The following is a 22753-nucleotide window of genomic DNA, read 5'->3' as shown; positions in this document are numbered from 1 at the left end:
GAAATAGGGGAAGAACCAATGGATATAGAGGATAATATTCATGATGCACAATTGTTTGCGATTAGAGTAGCAGATGATCACTTCATTGATATTATTCACTTCTTAACCACAGGGATGGCCCCTTCAGAATACACTATGCAACAGAAGAAAGAATTGGTGGTTAAGGCAACATATTTTTCACTAATAGCAGGACATTTGTATAAGATGGGACCAGATGAAATACTGCACAGGTATGTTCCTGAGCACAAAAGATAGATAATTTAATAGAAGCTCATAGTGGCGCAGCTGGTGGACATTATGCAGGGAAAGCTACTGCGCATAAAATTTTAAGAGTATGATTATGGTGGCCTACACTACAAAAAGATGCAAAGGAGTATTGTCGAGCTTGTGATGTCTGCCAAAGAACAAGAAAACCTTCAAGAAGAGATGAAATGCCACTAGTGCCACAAGTAACATTGCAGGCTTTTGATAAATGGGCTATTGATTTTGTTGGACCTATCAATCCACCAGGAAAAAGGACTGGTGTGAGGTATATAATCATTGCGACTGATTATTTGACAAGGTGGACCGCAACACAACCAGTGAAGGATTACAGCGCAAAAACTGCTACGAAGTTCATCTTTGAATACATACTGTCCAGATTTGGGTGTCCATTGAAAGATATTGATAAGTGACCAAGGGTCATATTTATTGAATAAGAACATTGAATCATTAACTAAGGAATTTCAAGTTTACCACCAAAATAACACTCCTTATCATCCTCAGGCGAATGGAACTGTGGAAGCATTCAATAAAATTTTAGAGAATGCACTGACCAAGGTATGTAATGTAAACAGGAATGATTGGGATCTTAGGATTCCAACAATATTATGGGATTATAGGACTACATGCAAAAATTTGACAGGTCAGACACCCTTTAGGTTGGTTTATGGGCAAGAAGTTGTGATGCCCATGGAATACATTGTCCCTAGCCTAAGAATTGCAGCTTTTACAAATATGGCAGACCCCGACATAATGGAAGAAAGGATGTTGCAGTTACTTTCTCTGGAAGAAGACAGGTTTATAGCAAGATTTCATCAACAAGTACAAAAAGCGAGAGAAAAGGCTTGGCATGACAAACACATTAAGCAAAAGAAGTTTTAGGTAGGAGACCTTGTTCTCCTCTATGATAGTAAGTTTGTGAAATTTCCAAGGAAATTCAAAACACATTGGTTAAGCCCATATGTTATTAAGTATATTACTAATGGAGGCGTAGTGTAGTTAGCGAAGTTAAATGGAGAATTAATTCAAGGAAAAGTAAATGGCAGTAGGTTGAAGTTGTACAGGGAAAACCCTGCCCCTACAACTTCATCCTAAAGAAGAAAGAAGGAAAGTCTTAGTGTCACATGCAATTGAAAGTGGGCACTGGACTATAAACTACACTGCAGAGAGAGCTTCGACGAAGAAAGTACTTCACTACAGTCGAGAATATGTCGAAGTTCGCAGGAAGTCGCGACGTAAGACAAAGGTGCGCTACAATAGGGAACATGTCGAAGTTCGTCAGGAAAGTAGAAATATGACCGTTAAAAGGGAAAAGACATGTGCAAAGTTGCATTTAAGACGATAGATTGGCAAAATTTAAGGATAGATATGCATTTAATGACGAAATTTGAACAAAATTGGGACAAAATAAAATCTAATGATGAGGTTTGAAGGCCAGAATTGTTATAAATAGCCGACTCCCGCTCAGATTAATAACTTTGCTGAATCAAGAGCTCGAGTGATTAATAATGTGAAGAAGTTGCAGGAGACTTCATTGTGTATGTCATCTAAGCGATCTTGGGAGGAGATTGTGCAGAAATTTCATAAGAAGGGATTGTCTAGAGTCATGGAAACCATTTATATGTTCGTGCCAGTAGTTGAAACACCCATAGTGTCATCACCCACAGTAGCAGCACGGTCACCACAAAAGCAATGGAAATCACCAAGGAAGAAGAAAACTAAGGAAGAAAGAACCAAGAAAAAGCAAGACAAGAAGCCTACCAAACCTATGAAACCTCATAAGCAACCTGAGCAGGTTAATATGGGTGAAGAATAAGTGGAGGAAATAATGAAGGAGGAAGGTGGTGTAATGTTCATCTCGCTTCTTCCCTCATACATCACTCCAAGGAAGCCAAGTGCCAAACCAATAAAGGATTCCAAAGATGTGAAGTATGGGATATTTACACCACTATTGCTCGAAGTTGTGCAATTTTCAAGAGAGATTTTAGGGAAACTTTTGCAGCTCAAATTTACAGATTATGATTTTAATGACCGAAAAGTACCCTTAGTTCACACCAGACTAGTACTTAAAGCATGTTCACTACCCAAAGAGCGGAGTGACAAGATTGGAACCACAATAGTGGGTGAATGGGTTGGCACAGTCAGGACTGCTCAATATGTTGAATGTGTCATACTTCGACAGAAGTTCAACAAACACAGCGTGTGTGCAACAATTGTTGGTATTAATACATGATGGACACCCGTGCATGGGAAATAAGATCCCCATAGACCAAAGTTTGATCTGGAGGATCACAAGATTACCATACTAAGGGTGGAACCCTGCGAAGGAGTTCATGGGAAAGTATCAGGATTGCACTTTAGCGGATAATATGAAGAAGAAGTATGGGCTGATCAAAGGAAAAAGGGGGTATGGCATAAACTCGATCGACGACCAAGCAATCCACTTCACAACACACATTTTGGCCTAAAATATTATGAGAAAGTGTTGCGCAAATGAAGTTCATGTTTCGGTGGTGTCTTTAGTTGCACAGTGTGCAAATGGAGTCCAGTATAACTAGGCTGGATACTTATGCAAGGAATTCCTGTACGAATGCCACAAGGTCCCAGAGAAAGGTACATAATTCCACTACGCCTAGTTAATCTTGATCATTGCTATGTTAGCATGCAAAGAGCCAGAGGATACACAGTTCCCTTCAATGCCTTTAGATGTATGTGAGGTCAAGAGTTATGCTTTGTTGTGACATACCACTCAAGCATCACGAGCACATGAGAATATAATATTTTTCATATTATATCAAATGGATCTACACATGTTAGTAAACCAGCATCTGCGCCTTTCATCGATTTTGCACAAATAGTACAACTTTGTGGTGAGGTTCAAGGCAAATTTTGATAAATTGTACATACAGGCGCGCAGAGACATGAAGAAGAAATGACATGCCTTGCCATATATTTTCAAAGAGGATGATCTGGTAGAATTAGCACAGGCATGGCCCACAAAATGGATGACTCCCCTAGAGGAAGCAAGAGACATCATGATAGAAGAAGAGTTGGACACTTTGTAGCATGGCGAAGCCAGTGGAAAAGACAAGGAGAAAGAATTAGAGGAAGAAGAGCTGGGCACTTCGTAGCATGGCAAAGCCAGTGGAAAAGAAAAGGAGAAAGAATCAGAGGAAGAAGAACATGATGAGGAGGGCCCTCAAAGAGGCGAGGATATGACTAAGTAGACAGAAAAAGAAGAAACAGAGAAAATTGTTGCAGAGAAAAGAAAGGTCCAAGGCGAAGCTACCATTAAGAGCAGAAAGAAGCATAAGGCAAATAATAATAAAAAAATCACACCAATGGTTCTCACTGAGGGTGACTTGGATCAAATCAAAGACAAGGTTCAAAAGATAACAATGGAATCCTAAAATAGGGTGGAAGATCGTTATAATGAGCTTATCACAGGTGTGCAGGAGAGGATTGTGGAGTTAAATATTTTGGCATTATTAGTTAGACAACCTACACAAATATAGGAAAGGTTTACAGAAGGAAGGTCGATAGAGCCTACCCTTGCAGCGAGGTTGACACAGATACCTACAAGGGCTCTACAATTTGAATCAGGAGAAATCCAGCAGCAGGCCAAGGAGTGGACGCATATCAACATGAACATCGCAGCAGTGTTGCTGCTAAGATTACACAAGCTACGCGAGGAGATTATAGAAGAACTAAAGCTAAGGGAAAAACAAACATTTCATCTTAGTATACAAGAGGAAAAGGAGCGAGCTGCGTTGTGACAGAAGCTTGAGCAGACAATACACGAAAAAGAGTAGATAGAAAAAGAGTATCAGAAGCTCAAGGACGTAGTGGAAACAACATGTAAGGGAATTATGGACCTTTATATCCGCAAAGAAGAGCCAATAGGAGACAAGGTCGCGAAGCTCGACCTTGTAGTCAAGGAGCAGAAGGATAAAATTGTCGTAGTACAATTCAAGTATGAGATGCAGATCAGTGAGCTAAAAATGAAGTTGTAGCCAACTACACTGCAGGAGGTAAGAGACCAAAGGGAGATTGACTTAAATATTGGGATGGAAAGCATCTCCAAAACATTGGAAAACTGTGGAAAATTGTTGGATGAGAGCATGAAAATTTGGACTTCATTGCAGGAAGATCTAAATGTTCAAAAAATGCAGGAGGAAATGCAGAAAAATCAGCATCAATTGGAGGAGAGATAGGCAACTGTGAAGACCTTGAGAATCTCTCAGAGGATCGCAAAATTTAATGAGTCAAAGGAGCTACAAAAGAAAATCGAAGAGTTGAAGAAGGAGGAGAAAAGTTTGATAGAAAGGACTCAGCCTTGGCAGGATGAGGCCCTCCAGCTATCACATGTAGTGGATGAGAAGCTTCAGTAGCTTCAACAAAGGGAGATATAATTGGAAAAGAAGGTTGTATAACATGTCACAGAAGCATTATTAGAAGAAGTGCGCAGCAAGGAAAAGCAGTTGGTAGAGATTCTGCAACAATTGAACAAGACATATAACAACATTGTAGACAAGATCAGAGGCAAAGTAGCTGAGTGACTCGGGACGAGTCACATGTGAGTGTTAGGGGCCTGTTGGGTGCAACCCAACTTGGCCAAATTTGGGCAAGGAATTCAAATTTTGTGGGTAGAGCGCGTAGTAGAAAGGATGTCGTGGAGTGCGAAGTGGACCGCGCAGCGGAGCACAACGAGGACCGCACAACATACTCACTGTGCGGTATAGGGGCTTCGTGGCAAAGCCCCTCCCTTTTTGTAAAAGAATATAATATTATAAAATTTGAATGGTTTTGGACCATAGTCCCTTGTATTTTGGAAACCATAGTATTGGGTCCATGGTAATGTAGCGATGTAATCCCTTAGTGTAATAGTATATATAAGGATGAATAATAAAGAAGGAAGGCATAAATTAGATCCAGATCTATGTTTATGTTTATGTTTATATTTTTGTGATCAGTACTTCAGAGAAAGGGGAAAGGCTCTGCAACTGAGTGCGCAGAGGCCTAATTCTGTAGCTTAGTGCGCAGAGGCCTAAGTCTGTAGCTTAGTGCGCAGACCGTCTGCAGCTTAGTGCGCAGACAACCTACAACTGTGTGCGCAAGTGAAGAACTGTTTGTTGTACCAAATTATCTATTATAAGCATCAGTTCTTGTGGATGTAGTCCGACATTAGGATGAACCATGGTAAAATTTGTGTCTTCATGTGTTGATTTTCTTATTATCTGCACTTTCTTTTAGTGCTATGAAGTTTATGGATGTTTATAACATGTTTCAGTGATGAATGTAATATTGCGAAGTAATATATAAGTGCGAATTAGTTCATGAATGAGAAGTAGTTTATAAGTGTTAAAGCATAAGAAAATACCACATTACCACATCAAATTATCCCTCAAGGTTGCAGAAACCTGGTTTTGCAACCTCCCATAGTCACTTCGGGTGAGACCGCGACTTGATTGCAAGTCATTTCCGAAAGGGCCAGTGATTGAGGGTTTTGTTGGTGTGCAGTAAAGAATCGAACTTGGGTCAACCCAACCTAAGCCAATAGGGGATACACTTGTATTATAGGGACCTAACATGCTTGAGTAGTTCTAGATGCTTCTGCATAAAATTCTCATCCTCCCATGTGGAATATTCAGCGGCTAAGTTCTTCCACTCGATGAGATACTCTGAAATTGATAGATTTCGTAGATGTCGAATTCTTGTTTCCGTGAATGCTTTAGGTTCCAATATGATTTTTCCTTCCTTGTCAAGTTCTAGAAATATTGTTTGAACTGGGAGCTTGTCACCTATAACCTTCTTTAAGCATGAAACATGGAAAATAGGGTGCACTCGAGAAGATGTCGGAAGCTCTAATTTGTATGCCATAGTACCAATCTTTTGTATCACCTTATAAGGACCATAGTACTTTGGTGATAATTTATTATCCTTCTTAGCTTGCTTGAGGGACATTTGTTTGTATGGTTGTAGTCGTAAAAATACCCAATCACCTACATCAAAACTTCTTTCACTGGAATGTTGATCTGCCTGTTGTTTCATTCGATTCTATGCTAAAGTGAGGTTATCCTTTAAGAGTTGGAGAACTTGATGTTGATGCTCGATGTGATCTTCCACTGCTTGAACCTTAGAATTTTCTCTTAAATTTGATGTGATGGACGGTGGATGATATCCATAAAGTGACATAAATGGCGTCATTTTTGCCGCAATATGGAAGGAAGTGTTATAACACCATTCATCTAGAGGTAACCACTAGACCCATTGTGTTTTCTTATCATATACAAAACAACGAAGATATCGTTCCAAACATTTGTTCACTATCTCAGTTTTCCCATCAGATTGAGGATGATAAGATGAGCTATGAGCTAATTGAGTATCTAGGAAAGAAAATAATTCCGTCCAAAAATTTCCAGTGAAAATAGGATCTTTGTCACTTACAATAATCTTTGGGTTTCCATGTAGCTTTTGAATTGTTTCCATAAATGCAATAGCAATTGTATTGGCTTTAAATGGATAAGATAATGCATAAAAGTGTGCATACTTGGTAAGTCTATCAATTACCACCACGATGGCACTCAATCCTTCAGACTTGGGTAAACATGTGATAAAATCCATTGAAACCTCCTCCTAACGTTGACTTGGAATGGATAAAGGTCGTAATAGACCTAGGGTCTTAATTGTCTCAACTTTATTTTTTTGGCAAACCAAACATTCCTCCACAAACTTTTGAATATCAGATTTAAGGCCATCCTAAAAATATTCATTCTTGACCATGTGGTAAGTTTTTAAAAATCTTGAGTGCCCCCATAAGGGAGAAGTGTGCAATTCCAAAAGAATATTTTGTTTGATTTGAGAATTCTTACAGAGACATGAGCGATCTTTTTACCATAATGAATCATTTTTCTAGCTGAATGTATCAAATGTATTGGGATCTTGCTGCAACTTTTGAATGAGTGTCCACACTTCTTCGTCATTCTTACATTCATCCCTTGCTTAGGTTATCCAATCTAGTTGGATAATATAAATAGCACAAAACAATGCTTCCACATCCTCATCCTTTCTTGATAGTGAGTTTGCAACAACATTTTGCTTCCCTTTTTTGTAGATGATTTCAAAGTCATAACCCAACATTTTTCTAACCCATTTTTACTGCTGTTCTGAAGATAATATTTGTTCCAAAAAGTATTTAAGACTATCATGATCTGTTTTTACCTTGAAGTGTCTTCCCATTAGGTAAGTTCACCATTGTTTTAATGCATGTAGTATTGCTAACATTTCCTTCTCATAAATAGATTTGTGTAAATACTTTCCTTTGATTAGACAAATTTCAAAAGCAATGGGTCTTCCTTCTTGCATTAAAACAACACCAATTCCATTTCCTGAGGCATCACATTCCACAATAAAAGTTTTTGTGAAGTCTGGCGTAACTAAGACCGGTGCTTGGCACATTGCCTCTTTAATATGTTCAAAGGCCTTAGTTACTTCTAGAGTCCAAGAAAATGCATATTTCTTTAGTAATTTTGTTAGAGGTGCTGTTATTTTCCCATAATTCTTAACAAACTTGCGATAATACCTTGTCTACCTGAGAAATCCTTGTAGATGCTTTATAGTTGTGGAGGTTTTCCATTCCTTAATGGATTAATTTTGTTAGGGTCTACCTTAACACCCTCATGAGAAAAAATATGACCCAGATATTCCACCTCCTGTACTCCAAAGAAACATTTTGAGGTTTTTTCATATAATTGTTTCTCCTCCAATAGTTTGAGCACGTTGTCAACATGTTGAACATGATCCTTCCAAGACTTGCTATAGATTAGTATATCTTCAAAAATACTAACACAAATTTTCTAAGGAAGGGTTTGATAATGGAATTCATCAAACCTTGAAATGTAGAAGGTGCATTGGTAAGGCCAAAAGGCAAGACCAAAAATTCATAATGACCCTCATGAGTTCTAAATGTTGTTTTCAAAATGTCTTCAGCCTTCATTCTAATTTGATGATATCCTGAATGAAGATCCAACTTGGTGAAGTAAATTTCTCCATGTAATTCATCCAATAATTCATCAATGTCAGGAATGAGAATTTTTTTAATAATGAGATTTTTAATCTCCCTATAATTCAAACACATGTGCCATGATCCATCCTTCTTGTGCACCAATACTACCAGAGCCGAAAAATAACTTTGACTAGGTTGAATTATACCGACCTCTAGCATTTCTGCAACCATATGTTCAATTTCACTCTTTTGGGCATAAGGATATTTGTAAGGTCTAATGCTTGGAGGAACACTACCTGGAATCAAATGAATAGCATGATCATGATCATGAATAGGTGGGATTCCTTTGGAAGTCTCAAATACTTTGGAATGATTGTCCAAGACTTTTTGGAGATCTGGAGAAATAGATGATTTCAATGTTTGAACATCTAGTGAGCATAATTGTGCAATTACGCCCCATTTTTCTTTCTTTATAAGATTCGTCATGCCATTATAACTAATTATCTTTCCTGGTTTCCTTGCGATACCCCTTAATTCAACTTCATTTCCTTCCCAAAAAAATTTCAAGAAAAGTTTTTGAAAATTAAAAGCTATCGTACCCAAAGATTGTTTCCATTGGACTCCTAGTACAACATCAGCACCACCCATTGGAATAGAGAGAATTGGATTATTCAATACATATTCTCAAATGTTTAGCTTGATATTATGGCACTTTCCAGAGCAATTTATAGTTCCTCCATTTGCAACCATCACTTGACACTATGGTGTTGGGTATAGGAAGCGATTCAATTCCTTGGCTATCTTACAATGAACAAAATTATGGGTACTACCTGAATCAATCAGCATTATTACCTTTTTCTTCTGGATATGTCCTTCTATCTTGAGAGTTTAAGGAGTGGTAATTCCTGACAATATGCATTACAAGATATGGTCGGACTCATGTCTTCTTTCTCTAGGGTTGGTTCCTGGTGTATATCCTCTTTTTTTGAAGTTTCTTGTTCCTTTTCTTCCTCCTCTTCACAATCCATGTAAAATAATTTATTCTCAGCACACCTATGGCCTTTAGTGTATTTGCTATCACAACTATAGCAAATCCCTTTTGCTCTTTTTTCTTCCAATTGTTGTGTTGTCAACCTTGTAGGTTGTGAAAGGCTAGAAGCAAAAACATTTCCATATTCATAATTGTGAGTGGTAGGCTTCCTTGTTGCCATAGTTTTGCTCTCAATTTTTCTTGCCAACCTGATTGCCTTCTCCAATGAATCAGGTTCCCAAAGGAGAACCTCATGTTGGATGTTATCCTTTAAATTCCCTATGAAGACATCAATCATATGCTCCTCTGGAATATCATTTACCCTTATATTCAATATTTTGAAGTCCTCAGTGTGCTCCACCATTGAACCCTTTTGTTTTAGATTTATCATTTGGCTAAAGAAGGTGTTGCTCTTTGTATCCTCATAATGTGTTATCATTTCCTCTGTAAAAATTGACCAAGTGACAAGTGGTTTACGAGAACAAAGTCATCGATACCATACAAACTGATTGGGTTTTAAATATAAAGTTTCAATGTGTACCTTTTGCATGTGTTGCACATTATGGGGATCAAAATATTGTTCCATCTGTAGTATCCATGTTACCGGATCCTTGCCATAAAAATTCCTCATATCAATCTTTGGAATATGGTGGGTCTTTAATCCAACGCCAAAGTCTATGAAATCATGATTAACATTTCTTTTTTCTCATCATGAGTTTCATCTAATATCTTTTGACTATTAGGAAGCATTTCTTGTAGCAACTTTGTCAAACCTTCCATGTCTTCTTTTAAACCATTCTTCAAAGCTTCCATGTTTCATTTCATTTTTGCTTCTATACCATCCATATTAGATTTCATACCATCCTTCAAACCTTCCATGTCTTATTTTAAACTATTCTTCAAACCATCCATCCTAGATTCCATTTCATTTTTGGTTACTCTTTGTGAGAGCGAAATTTGTTGCACTTGATCTCGCAATTTTGATATATCATGCTACATTTCTTCCTCGTCTTCATGTGTCTTATAAGAGCATTATAGTTGCTTATTAGGTGTGTCAAATTTTTTTTCAAGGAATGTTGAAATCTAAAAATGATATCTATGCTTCACTTTTCCCTTTGAATCACTTCAAACTGATTTTTCAAACAAAAGCTATGCAAAATTTAAAAAATACACACACCTTTTTCTTGCTTTCTAGGAGCTAGATATTGTATATGTTGTATCTCTGTAATTGCGAATCTTCAAGACTTTAAATTCATTCATGTAGTAGCCACATGAGTCTTCTTTCCAACCCAACAAGTCATACCAATATTGGATTCTTCAAGAAAGCGTTATGCCCAATCTCCCACAATGGCCTGATTATAGATTGGTTCAGTAAAGTGAACTTGTACAAAGTGCCACGTGTCATTGTTTCAACCTTCAGACTTGAAAATGATACCCAAAAACTACACTTCGTTCTCTTTTTGTCACTTATAACAAAATTCAAATATGATTCTCAGAGGGAAAGTTATGATGATTTTCCCTAGGTCACCTGTTTGAGATGGAATTATGGAGCTTGCAAAAACCCTAACTTCCTCGGATCATATCTCCGAAAATATAGCGATATAGGATCTGAAATTTGCAGACGAAGTTCACCAAGATTTAGACTCCATGTGATTGCAATTTCAGCTTCTGAATCTTTGTAGAAAAAATATTTATAGTGAAAATTCCATGATGTCCTATTTTTTATACCACGAAACCCTAGAATCCAAAGCTCTAATACCAAATGTTATGAAACCAACTCACAAATAGATAGATCAATGAATTAAAAATTATCATCTTCGAGGGGGAAACCTCCTTTAAATTACATAAATGAACAATTCTTAAATGATTCAAATGAAAAAACCTCCTTTCTATATATAGGAGTCTAAGGGGTCACAATATAATCAGAGCCTACATAACAATAATAATGCAAGCACACAACAATAACATTAGTGGGCTTCTATGAGGCACAATAATAAAAATATGGGAACTACATGGGCACAACAAAAACAAGAAGGGGGCTACACTAACAATAACAATAAGGGGATATACTAGTATTATAGGGACCTAACAAGCAACAACTTCGACCTTGATGCAACAACATAAAAACTTCGATCTTCCAATAGTAGCCTAGTAACTTCACACGAGTGAGAGAGATGACCCATAAACTTCGATCTTGTCCTTTTCTGCAATTCTTCTCCTTCTTCTCACTTTTCTACTTCCTCTCCTTGGATATCAAACTTGTGTGTGTGTGTGATATCATCCAAATGAATCAAACCGCTCTTTATATATAACCTCTTATGTGGGTCAAATTACCCTGATGTAGGCTAACTCAATCAGGTAAGTGTCGACTTGGTGTGGAGGTGCCAAATGACTTATTTGACTCAATAAAAATTATTTTTACATGATTCAAAAGCCCAAGGAGGGTCTCATAAAATGGACAATGAATCTAATGAATCATTATAAAACCTAGAAGTCCTCAATGGGGACTTTGACCTATAAAATGTTGACCCAAGCATGAAACCCATGCTTTAATAAGTCATAATAATTACAATACTTTCTTTTTATGTTTTTTGATAAATACATTTAATTATGACTCAAATACAATAATGAAGACCAAACCTAGTTACGTTCTTCAACAATACTGATATTGAACTCTTCACGGTGTAAGAGGTAGAGCTAGATATAAAGAAGTTGGGTGTTGGAAAAGCAAAAGACTTAGATGAACTCAAAGTAGAGTATCTAAAGTGTGGCTTAAAAATTCTTGCACCTCACATTACAAAAAAATTCAACAACATCATACAACATGGGTTCCCCACATATTGGACAACTAGCATAGCAATACCTCTTTTCAAGAGTGGTGACGTCAATAGTCCCTCCAATTATAGGACCATAATGATAAACCCCTTGTTCTCAAAGTTATTTGGATGCGTGGTAAAAAAATAAAAGCAGCAAGTAGACATAAGAAAGAGATAAACACGCTAAAGGACAAGCATGTTTTAGACCTAAACATTCCACAGTTGATCATGGTATAACTTTAAGGCACATCATTGAAAAAGTTTGGGAGAAAAAGGAAGAAGCCTTTTGTTGCTTTGTTGATTTCAAAAAAGCCTTTGACACGGTTCTTAGGGATAAGCTTTGACACATAATGGAGAAACTTGTGGTTCCTAGGCATTTGAGAGCAGTTGTGCATATTGTGCATGAAGAGGTGAAAGTCAAAATTAGAACTTCGACAAGCATTCTGAAAGTTTTAGAAGTGATATCGGGGTCAAGCAAGGTTTCCCATTGTCTCCTACCCTTTTTGGTTTATATATTGACAAGCTTGAAGAGTGACTAAATTCGCAAGGGGGTGACAATATGCATTTGGGTGAGTTTGTTATACGACTTCTTTTGTATGCGGATGACCTTATTATGATTGCTAAATCTACTATTGGTTTGCAAGAGCACTTACTTTCCCTTGAGAATTTTTGTAGAAGGGTGGGGATGCAAGTCCATATTAGCAAAGCGAAAGTAGTGGTATTCTCTAACAAAAGAAAACATAGAATGCAGAGTTCTGTGACTCATAATTTATAACAAAAAAACTTTCAGACGAAATCACATCAAGATTTTTATGCCAACGTGTTTCGAACCACTTACTGTGGTTCATCATCACGATAGATGGATAACTAAACTAGATAACTAATAAATAGTAGAGATGCAATGGCTAGTTCGCAATCATGCCTAATTTTTTTTTGTTTATTTATTGATTATTATTATTATTATTTTAATATATATTTATTCATTTTATCTACTATTTAATTAGAGGAAAGTTAGAATGAAAAAATAAAAGTCAAAAATAAAAATAAAAATAACAAAAAGATTCTTAATAGGAAAAAATTAAAATGGAAACTAGAAAATAATAAAAGAAATTAACCAAAAGTCAAAGAATAATACCAAATAGGGGAGATATTTATTTATTTATCTAATATCTAACCAAAAGAGACGATAGAAATAATAAAGTCAAAAGTAAAAACCTCAAAAATAGGAAAATTATTAAAGAATCCAAGTGATAAAAAAAATGGAAATTAAAAAACAATAAAAGAAATTTACCAAAAGTCAAAGAATAATATATAAAATTAGAGAATTAGAGGGATCAGAAAAATCTTATAACATCAAACCAAAATAAAATATGAATCATAATATTATAGAGATGAAACAATAATAAATTAATTAAATTAATAAAAAAAGCTAAAACAAAATAATAAATTATTAAGAGAATTAGATTTATAAAAGAACTAACCATTATTATAAAAAAAACTAGGAATAAAGAGAGGGACTCTAACAACGACTTATCTTCCAACCATCATCTCTATTAAGCGTCTTGGACCCTTTTTCAATTTCAATGGCCTCCCTGAACTTACGATGATGGAAGCGAACAATCTGGGTGATGACCTGAGAGTCCTCAATATTAATGTGGCGCTGAGGAGCGGAGCACGCAGAGTAGGCCAAACACCACATTAATATTGAGGACTCCCAGGTCATCACCAATATTGATCTCTTCCGTCACCGTAAGTTCAGGGAGGCCATTGAAATTGGGAAAAGGCCCAAGATGCTTAATAGAGATGATGGTTGGAAGATAAGTCATCGTTGGATCCCCTCTCTTTATTCCTAGTTTTTTTCTTTTTCTTTTTTTATAATAATGGTTAGTTCGTTATAAGTCTAACTCTCTTAATAATTTGTTATTTCCTTTTAGCCTTTTTTATTGATTTATTTTATTTATTATTATTTTTATGATTCATATTTTATTTTTTTCCCCAAGGAAAAATCGCAATTTTCATTAAGATGTTGAAAATTACATGTTGTAGATGCTAAAGAACATATGTTGTATAGCCGGTTGTGCCACTCTCATATAGTAACTCATAAAAAATTTCCTAGATTGGGAATCTAAACAAAACTGATAGAAAGTCTGTCAAAAATATATACATGAAAGAGCTAATATAAATATATACACAGATATATAAGAAAATATCATCAAATCAGGGCATGTTGGCCCCATCAAGTGGTTGGTCCTCATATGGTTGGTGGAAATATTGGTAGAAATCTTGGTCAGTCTGCTCCTAAATCAACCAGTGCCCCCGTGGCTGGAGCATGACCTCCTTGGATGATCTGTCGGAAATCTGGTTGCGCTCTTTGTATATGTGATGACAATAGATATCATCAAAATGAGATTTCAGAAGATAAATCTCATCCAATATATGTCAGAGTGTGTGCACGTGACATGCAATTTGATGATTAAACCAATTTATGATGAGTTTAGAATCTCCAAAAATCTGGATGCGAGTACAACCCTTCTCAAGTGAAAAATAAAGTAAGTGTCTGAGTGTGATGAGCTTTGCAAAGTTATTTGTACCCTCTCCCAGACCCATCTGTATTTTGTAATAGTGAATGCCTGATAAATGCAATAGGACACCCCCCCCCCCCCCCACAGCCTTCTTGTTGTGTTGAACCATCAAAGTAAGCCCAAGGGATGTTCCTGTCAATGTTCTCTGTGGTAATGATATAATCATTTTGGGGTTGATCGTCATCAGGTATGTTGTTGTATATAGAAATGATATGTGCAGTCGCATGAGGCCAATTCGGGGTATGATTGGAGAAAATATATATGTTTCTTAGCAACCAAATGCACCAACAGATCAACAGAGGGATATTCCTAGCATTGATGGGTTGTGTAGCAGACCACCACAATTGCCAAGCTTCCAAGAGATTGTTACCTTGCCAATGCGAGGGGGGTTGGAGGGATGTAAGAACATTATGCCAAATGGAAATGGTGCATGCAAATTGCAGAAAGAGATGATCTATGGATTCAGATCCTAGCTTGTAGAGGATACACCAAGTGGGGCCATGAAAGGTTCGCTTCTAAATATTATCCCCTGTAGGAGCAATGTTGTGAAGGATACACCACATGAATAGTCTAGCTCTGGGAGGAGCCTTTAACTTCCAAATAGATGTCCACCACCAATATGTGATATGGGGCTTTTGTGCTGCAAATATAAGGGGATATACATCCTTAAGAGAGTATTGTCCATGCTGAGAATGTGCCCAAATAAGTACATATTCACCCTCAGTAATCTTAACATGTGATTCAGAGAGAAAATTTATGAAGGATTGCCACTCATTATGCCAGTTGTGCGGGATATTCAATTGTTCAGCAGATTTCTAGGCTTGTCGAAATATGGAGGTATTGTCTAGATCAACAATGTATGTAAGACGAGTGTGACTAGATGTTGATAGGAGATGTAAGAGCTCAGGTGGGAGATGATAAGCATTCCAACAAATAGACCAAGGATCAATTGCCAATCGGACCAGGGATCCAGATCCAATCCTCCAAGTAACCCCATCCTGAATATATGAGAGAGCATTTAGAACAACTCTCCAAATGGTTGAGATATGACCCTTGTTCCAAGAGGGTAGCCTGATCCAGTCCAGAGGGTGTAGGGGACTTATGTATTTCTATATGACCACCTCAGTCCATAGATTCTTGGTCGTCATGACGTGCCATCCCATTTTGGAAGCTAATTCTTTGGCAAATGCAGCAAGATTTTTCATGCCCCAACCACCCCATTTCTTAGGAAGGGAAATGTGTTCCCATCTGACCCAAGCATATAACTTCCCTTCATGTTTCCCCTTCCAAAGGAATTTGCAACATAATTGTTGTATCATGTTCAAGATGCCCCTTGGAATCCAAGCCAAAGACATCTAGTACACTGAAGTGGCTTCAAGTACCGATTTGATGAGAATGAGTTGACCAGCCTGGACAACCATCTATGGTGCCAAATATTCAGTCGCCTTTCAATTTTGGCCATGAGCCAGCTCCAATTTGCAATCTTATATTGTACAGCCTTGGGAAAAAATCCAAGGTATTTGAGAACAGTAAAAGGAAATTGTTGGCTGACATAGTGAATGTCATGAGGTGAACAACCAACCGTAGTCACAGTCGATTTTTGACTATTACACTCCATACCAGTTGCCAAGCAGAAAGTTTTGAAAATCAATGAGAGGGTTGTAGTATCACCAATAGAACAATTTAGGAAGATTAGTACATCATCAACAAAAAATAAATTAGTAAGTATGCATCCATTGGTAATTTTGATACCTTGTAATCTACCCAAACTTTTCTCCTTAGATATAAGGCGACTTAGACCTTCCATGATCAACAAGAAAAGAAGTGGGGAGAGAGGACATCCTTGTCTAAGTCCTCACTCGACATGGAAGAAGGGTGATGCAGAACCATTAATAAGAACACTATAAGAAACAAAAGATATGCAACACATGATCCATTGTATGAAACCAATGGGGAACCCCAAATGTGTCAAGAGCATTCTCAGGTAAAGCCAACTTGTACGATCAAATGCCTTTGCAAGGTCAATCTTAAGTATCATACCCTTGAGCCTCTTGATCTTAATGGAATGAAGAACCTCTTGGGCAGTACCAACTGCTTCATGAATTTGACGATGATTGAGGAAAGCAAATTGTTCTGGAGAGATATGTTTGGATAATATAGGCTTAAGGCGGTCAACGATGACTTTGGCGATGATCTTGTATATGCAATTGCAGAGGGAGATGGGCCTGAAATCATTTAAGGTCAAAGGGGAGTCGGATTTGGGAATCAGGGCAATGAAAGTAGAGTTGAAGGCATCATACATGCGTCTAGAAGTTCGACATTCTTCAATAACCTGTAGTAGGTCGTTTCCCAATACTTCAAAAAATGCTAGATAGAATTCAATCGGCCAACCATCCAGGCTAGGACCCTTATCTTTCTTGAACCATTTGAGGGTGCCTTCCTTTTCTCCCATAGTGACAAGTTTGGTGAGGTCCTCAGTCGTTTCTTGATCAACAAACCCAGGGAAGAAACCTGCCACTTTAAGAATTTCAGCAAGTGTAGCTTCTTGGGGTTGTTAGGTCCCTATAATACTAGTGTATTCCCTTATTATTATTGTCATTGTAGCCCCTTATTGTTATTGTTGTGTCCATGTTGTCCCTGTATTGTTATTATTATGCCCCATAGAAACCCAATATTGTTATTGTTGTGCCCTTACATTATTATTGTTATGTCAGTTCTGATTATATTGTGATCCCTTAGACTCCTATATATAGAAAGGAGGTTTTTTCAATTGAATCATCCAAGAATTGTTCATTTGTGTCATGTAAAGGAGGTTTCCCCCTTGAAGAGGCTGATTTTGAAGTCGTTGATCTATATTTTATTCCATTTTGTGAGTTGGTTGCATAACATTTGGTAGCAGAGGTTTGGATTCTAGGGTTTTGCTGCTTCAAACAAGTCATCGTGGAATTTTCGCTATAACATTTTTTCTACGAAGTTTCAAAAGATAAAATTAAAACCCATTTGAGCCAAAATCTTGATGAACCTCAGGTCCAAATTTCAGATCTTGTCTCTCTATATTTTCGAATATATGATCCAAGGAAGTTAGGGTTTTTGTAGGCTCCCGAATTACATCTCAAACAGGTGGCCGTGGGAAAATCGTCATAACTTTCTCTCTGAGCATTAGATTGAAATTGATCCGAATTGGATCCATAAAGAACTGTTAAGGAACCATCATTGTATCAGGCCAGGATGAACATCAAGAATTCCAAAAAATAAATAAAAAACATCCCTGAACCAGTGGCAATGGCAGCCAATGTGGAAAGATGAGGACCTCGGTCAAAGCGCGCTGACCGAGGCCCATGGAGACTGTGCGAGAGGCCGAATTAGCCCCTAGGAGGCCTGGATCGGGAAAAGGAGGTGGATTTTGATGCGTTGGGCGAAAGGGCTCGAAATGGGGAAGCCCCGAGCACTCTGTCGCATGGGGAGCCGGAGAACCGCGGGCGAAAAGTGAAAAAGCGCTAAAGGACAAGGTGGGACCCGCACTCCGAAAAATTGGCGGTATTGATCGGGGCGCCCTCAAATGGTAAGCAGTTTTGGAGAAATTGGAGCGATCCCATTCATCGATCGATGCATGACAAGTGGATGAGAGAGAAAATCGTCGCTCATCGCGCACTAACGGTCGAGAAAGTCCACCACGTGAAACGAGCGAACGACGTTGTATCTGGGGGACCCAGATAGGACGGCTGAGATAGCGCCCGATGGGGAAGCGGAATCGACGAGGGATTAAGCCACAGTTTGTAAAGATTTGAGGTCCATTTTGACCACCACGGTGGAGGAAGACTCATTCCACGAATGTAACCGAAGAATTCAACCGACGAAGTAGGCTGGCGCGAGTTACAGGAGGACATGTGGCCACTCCCTATGAGTCAATGATGACACCGAATAGGGAACTCCAAGCGCAGCTACAGAAGGCAATTCGATGGAGGTGGAAGAGGAACCGAACAGGCATGGGAACGAATGGCTTCAAAGCCATGAACAGAGACAGAAGACACAGAGAATCCCGAGAGGAGGATGAGAGACAGAGAGACCAGAATCCCGAGAGGAGGACGGAACATAGAGAAGAAGACAGTGAAGCAAAAGTAGAAGACGGAAGACAGAGGGCCGAGCTGACCAAAGGTAGCATTGAGCACCAGAGAGCTTGAGAGATTCAAGCCATCCCATAGAGGATCTGTCCGAACTGAGCACCACATTGGGCTCTCTCCATTGTAGACCAGAAGATCACAAGAGCTGGTAGGCAAACAAGTCTGTGCACTCTAGTGGCTTGGGGAATCCAAGAACCACCCTGCCAAGCAAGTCTGTTTCAGGTGACTCATATTGAGCTCCTGAATTGTAATTCTCTGCTTAAGACATAATAAAACAAGGCCACCACTGAAAGCTGGACCGAAGATGTAGCCCTAGAGAATAGGGTGAACTCCTTATTAATTTTTTGTGTTCTTGTATTGCTTACTGTATTTCTCTGTTGTCTTTCCATTTCAATTGTCTGTGTATTGGCAATCTGATCGATCCGTTGCTTAAATAACATAGGCACACACACCAACACATAAGTCTGTAATACCTCTATTCAATAAATCTTTAGCTGAAGTCACTCATAGGGTGATTATCAGATCAAGTGGTATCAGAGCTCTAGGTTGTAAGGTTAGACAAGCTTGTGTTGGTTTAGCTATTGAATGCTCACTAGATCAAAGCTCAAATTAGGAGAAGGAGAGTTGGTGGAAACTAATCCTGAAATTGGGAGAGTCTATCCTCGGAAGACAATGTCAGAGGAAGGTTCTATGGGGCCAGACCCTCAATTCATAGAAAGTTTCCTAGCTATAAAGTCTATGGTAGAAGAAATGTATAGGGACTTTAGAAAGCATAAGGTTGAAGATTCATCAGGTTCTAAACAAGATAAAGAAGAAGATGAGTCTCATTTCCATGACCACTCCAAAGGAAAAGGGAAAGAGGAAAGCTTTCTCACACCTCCTAATAGCCCTGTGCATAATAAGAAAGAATCTTTGATCAAGCTAGATGTTAAGTTTGATTTGCCTATATATGATGGAGAGCTAAATGCTTAAAAGTTGGACAATTGGATTAGACAAATTGATGTGTATTGCAAGGTACAGAACATTGACTCAGACAAGAGTAAGATTCCGCTGGCAAGTCTACGCCTAGGAGGCACTGCCTTGGTTTGGTGGGAAGGTAGAACCCAAGCTGATATGAAAAGACATGGTAAGACCATCTCTGTCTGGAGTGAATTTGTTTCTGCAATTAAAAAGCAGTTCTATCCATTGGCCTGCATGCAACAAGCCATGATGAGTTGGAAAACTCTTCGACAATTGAAGGGGCAAAGTGTGCAAGGGTATACTCAAGAATTTAGAAAGAGAGCATTGATGTTGGGTATTTCATTAGACTCACCAGAGACTCTTTTGAAGTACATTGGTGGTCTACATAGCTACATGAGGCATACCATCCTCATGTTTAATCCCACTAGTATAGATGAGGTATGTGTACAAGCTACTCATCTAGAAGCTAGAGGAAAGAATGGAAATCCAGAAGTTGGGGGACGATCCCAACCCACTGCAAGCAAGAGCAAGGTGAAAAGAAAGTAGAAGTGGAAAGCAAGGAAGGCTAACACTGCACAAAAAAGCAAAGCTTCATGCACTCACTATAAAAAGGATGGGCATGATGATGAGCATTGTTGGATTCTGCATCCAGAGCTAAGACCTAAGAAGTCCGAGGGCAAGAAGAAGAAGACTGTTGCAGCTATTCAGAAATATTTGGGGTCAGGCTCGGGAGATGAAACAACTATTGCAGCCACAAGTATAAAAGGTAAGAATACTGAAGCATCTACTAGTAATTATGCTCAATCTGTTATTGATGAAGAAAATGAGAGAAAAAGACATGAGCTTTTCCATATTCGAGTTGTTTCCAAAAATCAAAATATTGATACTTTGTTTGATAGTGGCTCACAAGTAAATTTGATTTCTGAAGAAATTGTAAAGAAATTGGGATTAGCAACTACACCTCACAAGAAACCATACCCATTAGGATGGTTGAATGATAAAGCACAACTACAAGTGACTAGACAGTGCAAACTCAAGTTTTCTTTTGGGTCAGCATTTGTAGATGAGGTTGAGTTAGACATAATTCCTTTGGATATATGTGGAATTGTTTTAGGAAGCCCTTACTTGTATGAAAGAAAGGCTATCTTCTATAGAGTTGAGAACAAGTATCTACTTGTTAAAGATGGAATCAAATACTTTGTAAGAGCTCATAAGCTCAAAAATAATTATACTCTCATAAACTCGGGCAGATGAAAAGAATGATAAATTCATGCAAACAATTCTTACTGATGGTTGTAAAGGAAAAAAAACCTGATAAAACCAATGTATTTGAGGGCTGTAATGCTGAATAGCAAGCTTATATAGAAAAGGTTGTTTCAAAGTATGATGTCTTATTTCAAGAACCTAAAGGTCTGCCACCCAAAAAGGGAATAGTACATGATATTATTTTGCAACAAGATGTTCCATTGCCTAACACTGGGATGTACAGGTTGTCTACTTTAGAGAATGCTGAAATCAAGAAGCAGGTGCAGGAGTTGCTCGAGAAAGGGTTCATCAGGCCTAGCACATCACCATGTGGGTCACCAATCGTTTTGGTGAGAAAGAAAGATGGCTTGTGGAGAATGTGCATTGACAACCGAGCACTGAATAAGATAACAATAAAAAATCGCTATCCCCTTCCTCACATAGATGATCTTTTAGATCAATTAAAGGAAGTTGTTTATTTCACCAAGCTGGATTTTCACAGTGGATACCATCAGGTCAGGTTTGCAGAGCAAGATGCATGGAAGACTGCTTTCAAAACAAAGCAGGGATTGCATGAATGGTTGGTTATGCCTTTTGGCTTGACCAATGCTCCTGCTACTTTCATGAGATTAATGAATGATGTACTCAGACCTTTTCTTGATGATTTTGTTATTGTGTATCTGGATGACATTTTGATTTTTGGTAAAACTTGGGAAGAACATTTAAAGCATGTTAGGCAGACATTAGATGTTTTGAAAAGAGAAAAACTTTATGTTAAACTCTCAAAATGTGAATTTGGCAAAACATCTCTAAACTACTTGGGTCATATAGTAGGGGGAGGTGAATTGAAAATAGATTCCTCTAAAGTGGCAGTCATTGTGAACTGGCCTAAACCCAGGTCTGCTACAGAAGTGAGAAGCTTCTTAGGAGCAGCACAATATTGGAGGAAGTTCATTTCTAACTTTTCCTCAATTGCAGCTCCCTTACATGCTTTAACAAGATTGAATAAGGTGTTTTAATGGGGAGGCAAACATTAGAAATCCTTCGACACCTTGAAAGAAAAGATTAATACAGCAACTGTACTAGCACTGCCAGATCTACAAAGACCATTTGAGATCCAAATTGATGCCAGTGACTATGCCATGAGAGCAGTGTTGACATAGCATGATAAACCCATATGTTATCATTCTGAGACTTTTAATCCTGCAGTAGTTAACTATCCTACATATGATAAAGAATTGTATGCATTAGTTTAGAGTGTGAAAAAGTGGAAACATTACTTAATGGGCAAAGAGACAGTAATACATACTGATCATCAACCACTTCAATATCTACACTCCCAAACTAAGTTGCAGCAATCAAGACATTACAGATGGATGGGTTTTCTACAACAATTTCTTTTAGTCATCAGATATAAAAAGGGCATACATAACAAAGTTGCAGACATGTTATCTAGACCCATTATAAATGCATCTACCATATTTAAGCATAATTCTATACTACATGAAAGCTACATTGAACAATATGCGCAGGATATGGACTTTAAAGATGTATATGCAACTTTGAGTCAAGGCAAAAGAGTAGAAGAATTGGACTATCACATGAAGGACCAACTCTTATACCATTGTGGGAAACTCTACATTCCACAAATTGAGAGAGTGAAGATAATTAGGGAAGCACACACTTCTCTAATATCAGGTCACTTTGGGGTAAGTAAAACAGTTTCACAGCTG

Source organism: Pinus tabuliformis, chromosome 6, assembly GCF_031772625.1.
Source record: "Pinus tabuliformis cultivar Carrire ecotype Pingquan chromosome 6, CPIR1, whole genome shotgun sequence".
Classification (NCBI taxonomy): Eukaryota; Viridiplantae; Streptophyta; class Pinopsida; order Pinales; family Pinaceae; genus Pinus; species Pinus tabuliformis.
This window is presented reverse-complemented; position numbering follows the sequence as displayed.